Source organism: Chrysemys picta, chromosome 3 (assembly GCF_011386835.1).
Source record: "Chrysemys picta bellii isolate R12L10 chromosome 3, ASM1138683v2, whole genome shotgun sequence".
In the NCBI taxonomy this organism is placed as follows: Eukaryota; Metazoa; Chordata; order Testudines; family Emydidae; genus Chrysemys; species Chrysemys picta.
Genome location: NC_088793.1, coordinates 58,427,600 through 58,433,861, shown reverse-complemented (window position 1 = coordinate 58,433,861; position 6,262 = coordinate 58,427,600).

The window sequence follows — 6,262 nt, the reverse complement described above, 5'->3', positions numbered from 1 at the left end:
TCAAATGAATTACAAATTAATACTGCATTTTGAGTTTTTAGTTAAATGTAGGTAAACCATTTCCTCTAACTTGTCCCTACTGACACAAATGTATTCTCATGGTGCCACCCAAGAAGTAATTAAATACACGAGCAAAGCTAAAATAGTAAGATGCTGATACCAACTAATAAAAGCAAGATAATTTTGAGTTTAGCCTTTTGTTGGTATTATTGACCAAAGCCAGGTGTTCCTTGCTATACAGGTATATAAGATCATTCACTGTTCTGAGACCCCCTGTTAGATAACCATATGTGCTGGTTGAAATCCCTAGGAGTTAAGGGGCTGTGCTAATGATCAACTGGCTGCTTTATCTCAAAATGCATTTGTCTTTGTGCAAATATTTGTATTTAATGTTAAAATGCTCGTGTGTAACTTTGGATTGAAATGTCAAGCTTCATCTATGCACATTCATCCCCTGCCTCCTCCATCCCCTCCCCACAAGCAGTTTAATGGAATTTAATAGCTACAAAGAAAGCTCTCTTATATAATAAGGTCTTAATTGTTCTATTTTCCTTGCTTTAACATACAATAATTCCTTTTCAACATTACTACTAAGCATGATGCAGCTCCTAATGTGAACAGGAGTACTTGTGGCACCTTACAGATTAACAAATTAATTTGAGCATAAACTTTCGTGGGCTACAGACCACTTCATCAGATGCATAGAATGGAACATATAGTAAGACGATATATATACATACAGAGAACATTAAAAGGTGGAAGTAGCCATACCAACTGTAAGAGGCTAATTAATTAAGATAAGCTATTATCAGCAGGAGAAAAAAACTTCTGTAGTGATAATCAAGATGGCCCATTTTAGACAGTTGACAAGAAGGTGTGAGGATACTTAACACGGGGGAATAGATTCAATATGTGTAATAACCCTAATGTGAGTTTTCTTTCCATTGTAATAGTTCTGTCCTGATTTCACCTTATCTGCCAACCTCCCCATACACACATGATAAATCTCTTGGCTTTAATACTGGAGAAATCCCTTAGAAAACTTACGTAAAAAAACACCAATTATGGGACAACAAATAATGAATCAATGTTATGGTGAAGAAGATTTGGATGTTGTGAACATGATCCAAAACTTGTCACATGAATAGGGTTCTGTAGGATACTGAAACTTTTATCCTTGCTTGAAAGTAAAATGAAACCAAGGGACATTCCAAAAGACTGGCTGAGTGCTAATGTTGTGCCAGTATTCAAAAAAGGCAAGTGGGATGACCTGGGTAACTATAAGCCGGTTAGCCAGCCAGCTGCCATCAGTCCTGGACAAAATAATAGAAAAGTTGATTCAATTGATAAACAATTAAAGGATAAGAATATAATTAAGGCCAGTCAACATATTTTTTTGGAAAATAGGTCTTATCAAACAAACCCAATTTCATTCTGTGAAGAGATTACAAGTTTGGATGATAAATGTAACTGCATAGAAATAATAGACATTTGTAAGCCATTTGCCTTAGTACTGCGTGACATTAAAAATTAGTACTATACAAAATCAATAAAGCTCATATTAAATAAATGAAGAGTTGGTTAATTAACAGATCTCAAAAATAGTTGTCCCTGGGGAATCACAACAAATTGGGATGTTTCTAGTGGGGTTATGCAGGGATCAGTACTGGGCTCACTGCTCTTTGATGTATTCATCAAATAATCTGGAAGTAAATATAAAATCACTGCTGATAAAATTTGTGGATAACACAAAGATTGGCAGAGAGGTAAATAGTGATAAGGACAGGGCAGTGATACAGAGCAATCTGGTAAGCTGGTCCCATTCAAACAAAATGTTGTTAATACAGATAAATCCTCCTAGATGTATAACATTGCAAGGAATGCAGGCCATACCTACAGAGTAGGGAACTGTATCCTAGAAAGCAATGACTCCGGAAAGGCTATAGGGGATATGGTGGCCAAGTAACTGACCATGAGCTCCCAGTGCGATGTTGTGGCACAAAGGACTAATAAGATCCTTGGATGTATAAACAGGGGAATAGTAAGAGAGACCAATAGCGGAATACTGCCTACAATTCCGATGTCCGTATTTTTTTAAAAATGCTGAAAAACTGGAGAGTGGCAGAAAGCACCACAGAAATTATTCAAGGGCTGGAAAAAATACCTTCAAGTGAGATACTTAAGGAGCTCAACCTGTTTAGTTTATGCAGAAGAAGATTGAGTGGTGACGTGACTACAGTATATAGATACCTTCACAGGGAGAAAATACCAGATACTAAAGGGCTTTTTAATTTAGAAGAGAAAGGCAAACAAGAACCAATGGCTGAAAGTTGAAGCCAGACATTCAAATTAGAAATTAGGCACACAGTTTTAATAGTGAGGGTGATTAAGCACTGGAACAAACTTCTAAGAGAGGTGGTAGATTCTCCATCTCTTGATGTCTTCAGATCAGCCTTTCTGGAAGATATGTTTTAGCCAACCACAATTTACTGGGCTGAATTCAGGTGTAACTGGGTGAAATGTAATGGCCAGTGTTATATAGAAGGTCAGACTAGATGACCCAATTGTCCCTTCTAGTCTTATACTTGATAAATCTCTGAATCTAAGATATGTATAGGATTGGTATCTTTGCAGACTTCAGTTGGTTGTACTATAAATGGATTACAATCTGTTAAATGTCAATTCCCTTTTTTTCCAGTAAGCACTGGTTGTTTTCAATTGGAACCATTATTAGTTAATGTAGACCATCTGCAGCCACTATATGCTTATTTTTAAGTTTCTCTGAACTGTAGGCAGATGCTGCTGTTCCTGCATAACAGTAGCAATACAAGCTTGTTAGAGGTAAATCATGTGATCTCTGAATACATTCAGATGCTCAGTTTGAGAGCCCCTTCAGCATTCAGTTTCTATTTGGCATTTTCCCTGCCATATAAATGTTGCACACCATTTGGAACTGAGAGAGTTTCACTTATAAGCACAACAATCAGTGGGTATTCCAGTCGTTTGATTAATTTGATTCTTTTTACTAAGACAACACTGAATAACTGCTGATACAGTACCATACAGGTCTTCTGAAGTCATTAAATATATATGCATGGATCTGATCCTATACTGTTGTAAAATGACTGCAAACAATAGAGCAGGACTCATAATCTTACTGCACAGATAAAGGAGAACAAGTGAATGAAAACTTTCTATGGCAACTGCTGTGAACAAACCCCACAAATTTATAAATATGATTCCTTACCGTAGATATAAAAATTAGAACAGAATTTGAATGTATATAGCATTTACCATAGTCAAGGTATTTCTAAGCACGATACATAGTAATGCCTTAAATACTGGCAATGCAATGGCTGGCATGCACTCAGCTGTAGCTCACATGCAGACATAGAGAACAGAGGCAGTCTCATTAACAGGAGAAGAATTGCTCAGAACAGTGGATTTATTCCTGCTGCCCCCTTTTTAAAAAAAAAAACGATCGGACTCTAATTTCCACCCTGGTACCCACTAGCTATTGATATTGAGACCTAAGGTGTAGCAGAGAAATAAATTTACAAGCACAGAGTTAAATTTGGTTTCTTAAAAGTAAAACTTTTTTATTGTAACTGTCAGGAATTTTAACAACGCCCTGTAGTTACAAACTTAGCCATGTAATCTGTGTAGAAGTCAGAGGGCCTGAAATGTTTTCTCACATGAAAAGAATCAGGAATAGCTCTGAAAGTCAGTAGGTTACACTGGTCTAAAACAGGGGTAAGTGAGAGGAGAATCAGTCCAACAGTTTTTCCTAAGAAATTCCTGTCCCTAATCCTGGGGGGGGGGGGCTGATTTTCTTCTCATTTACATTGATTTTACAGCAGTAATTCCATTGACTTCAGTGGACTTTCTCCTGATTTAAAGCAATTTAAGTCAGAGGAGAATTGGGCTGACTTACTTTTACTACCCTCTTAGACAGATTCTTGTGTAGTTACTTACACCTGTGCAAAGTAAATTTAAAATGGTACCACGTCTAACTGAGCAGCAGTTTACACCCACATTGGACTCACTTTGCACTGGCATAAATGACTTCAAAGGGGCAGGGCAATGGAAAATTAGGTCCCTTACAGCTACCCTTCATCATTTCAGTTATCAAGTGTTGGAGAGCTCCTGGAGACCCCGTGCTGTAGATTTTGGGTTATGGGCATGCTTGCCAGAGTGGGGCTATTGCTTACAATGCTGAAAAGCCACCACTGGATTCATCTGGCCTGGATTTCCTGTTCTTTATACCACATTTACACCAACATGACTTCAGATGAGATAATACAGATTCAAACCATATAAGGGAGAAAGTCAGGACCACTGCATTTATGACTTTATTTATGCTATTCATTACATTCAGTGACAGTAATCCACTAATAAGCCAGAGTTCCGATCCTAACATGCAAGCTCATGAAAGTAATTTTTCTTACCAATATTAAACTACTACCTTTTGCACAAATAAAGTGTAAATGTACCAAGCACACTGAAAAGCCCACAAGCCTTTTGTTTTTCAATGAGTCTTTAATGCAATTTACAAAATCAAACACCAAAAAATAGCAACTCTTTATTAGAGTTCTAAAATACTCCAGAAAAATCTATTTGTATTGGATTTCATTTGCTGCATAATTGTTTGAGCACTGGTAGTGCATTTGGTGCTGTACAAACATAAGGAAATACTCTCTCTCCTGCCCCCAGGAGTCTACGAGTTACCAGAGATATAGTTCATCAGGTGCTGGTACAACACTGAGATGGTCCTGGAAACATGCAATGGTCAGTTTTTTACAACACTTCAAAGAAGAGCATATTTAGGTCAGAGTTCCTCTCCCTCCTCCCATCACCAGCTACCTAATGATCTGGTGGAGAAGGTAGAAATAGATTTCAAACACCGCTTATATTCATGGGCACTTTTAAACACCAACATTTCTGGGTGTGTTAATTGTGTTCCAATCCCAGGAGCAAAATCCTTCTGGGGCTGAAGGGTAAAATTTCAGCAGTTTTTGAATAGCAGGGTGTGTAGCCAATTTCTACAAAAACTGGAGGATGAGGGATCAGCAAGTAGGTAGATCAGTATAAGCAATGAGAGCCGCATATAAGTTGGTGTTCTGCACAATGCTACTGTTGTGCTTCTTTTAACAACATCATGTTCTGGTGCAGAGATGTTATGAGAAATAAAAAATATTGGCAGAACATTGTATGCATGTAACCCAGGCAGCTCTAGCCACACATCACCACCTCTCCATTTTATGCTGTTGCTCTTGTAAGAGGCGATTTAAGTTATGAACGGAGGAGAGATAGCTCAGTGGTTTGAGCATTGGCCTCCTAAACTCAGAGCTGTGAGTTCAGCCCTTGAGGGGAGTCACTTAGGGATCTGGGGCAAAATCAGTATTTGGTCCTGCTAGAGAAAGCAGGGGGCTGGACTCAATGACCTTTCAAGGTCCCTTCCAGTTCTAAGAGATAGGATATCTCCTTTAATTTAATTTAAAAAAAGCAATAGCAAGTTTAGACCCTGAGAAAAGCCCTAGGATCTTCAAATGTACAAGAATAGACATAAACTGAGGCTGTTCCTTAAAGTCATTAAGTTAAATCTAAATATTTAAATTGCCAACCACAAAGAAAAATAAATGTATTAGGGGAACTGTCTGAGACACTAAAGGTGTTGGCCTCAGTGCTATGGTCTTGGTGTAGCTTAATCAGTGATTAAAGTAGATCAGAATAGGAAAAGAGTTCACCAATTTTGATTGATCTTGACAAAAAGTGGGGAATGTAGCATTATGTGAGATCTGAAAGGTTTAATTTAAAGGGATCCCAATGGGCTTTTAGATAAAAGTAGCTGTTTTGTTCAGATTCTCAATGGTTCTGACTCAAGCTGCCTATTGAAATAAAAAGATTCAATATTATTTGTGTATTTAAATGAATGAACAAGCAAAACTAAAGTAAAAACTGCATCACTAATTTAAGATACTACAAATTCTACTTAACTAAGACCTAAACAATACAAATGTCAAACTAAAATCAAATAAAAGATCAAGGTCTTCACAAAGGTATTGAATTAATATCAAATCATCAGATTAGTTAGTTAATTGAATTAATACAGCAAATAATCAGTTCTTAACAAACAAACAGGAATTCCAGAAGGTGGCTGTCCATTTGGTTATATCCCACTTAAAGAACTTTTACCCATGGCAAATAATCCAATATACAAGTCAAATAATTGGCTGTCTGATTTACAATTGGAGCCAATCAA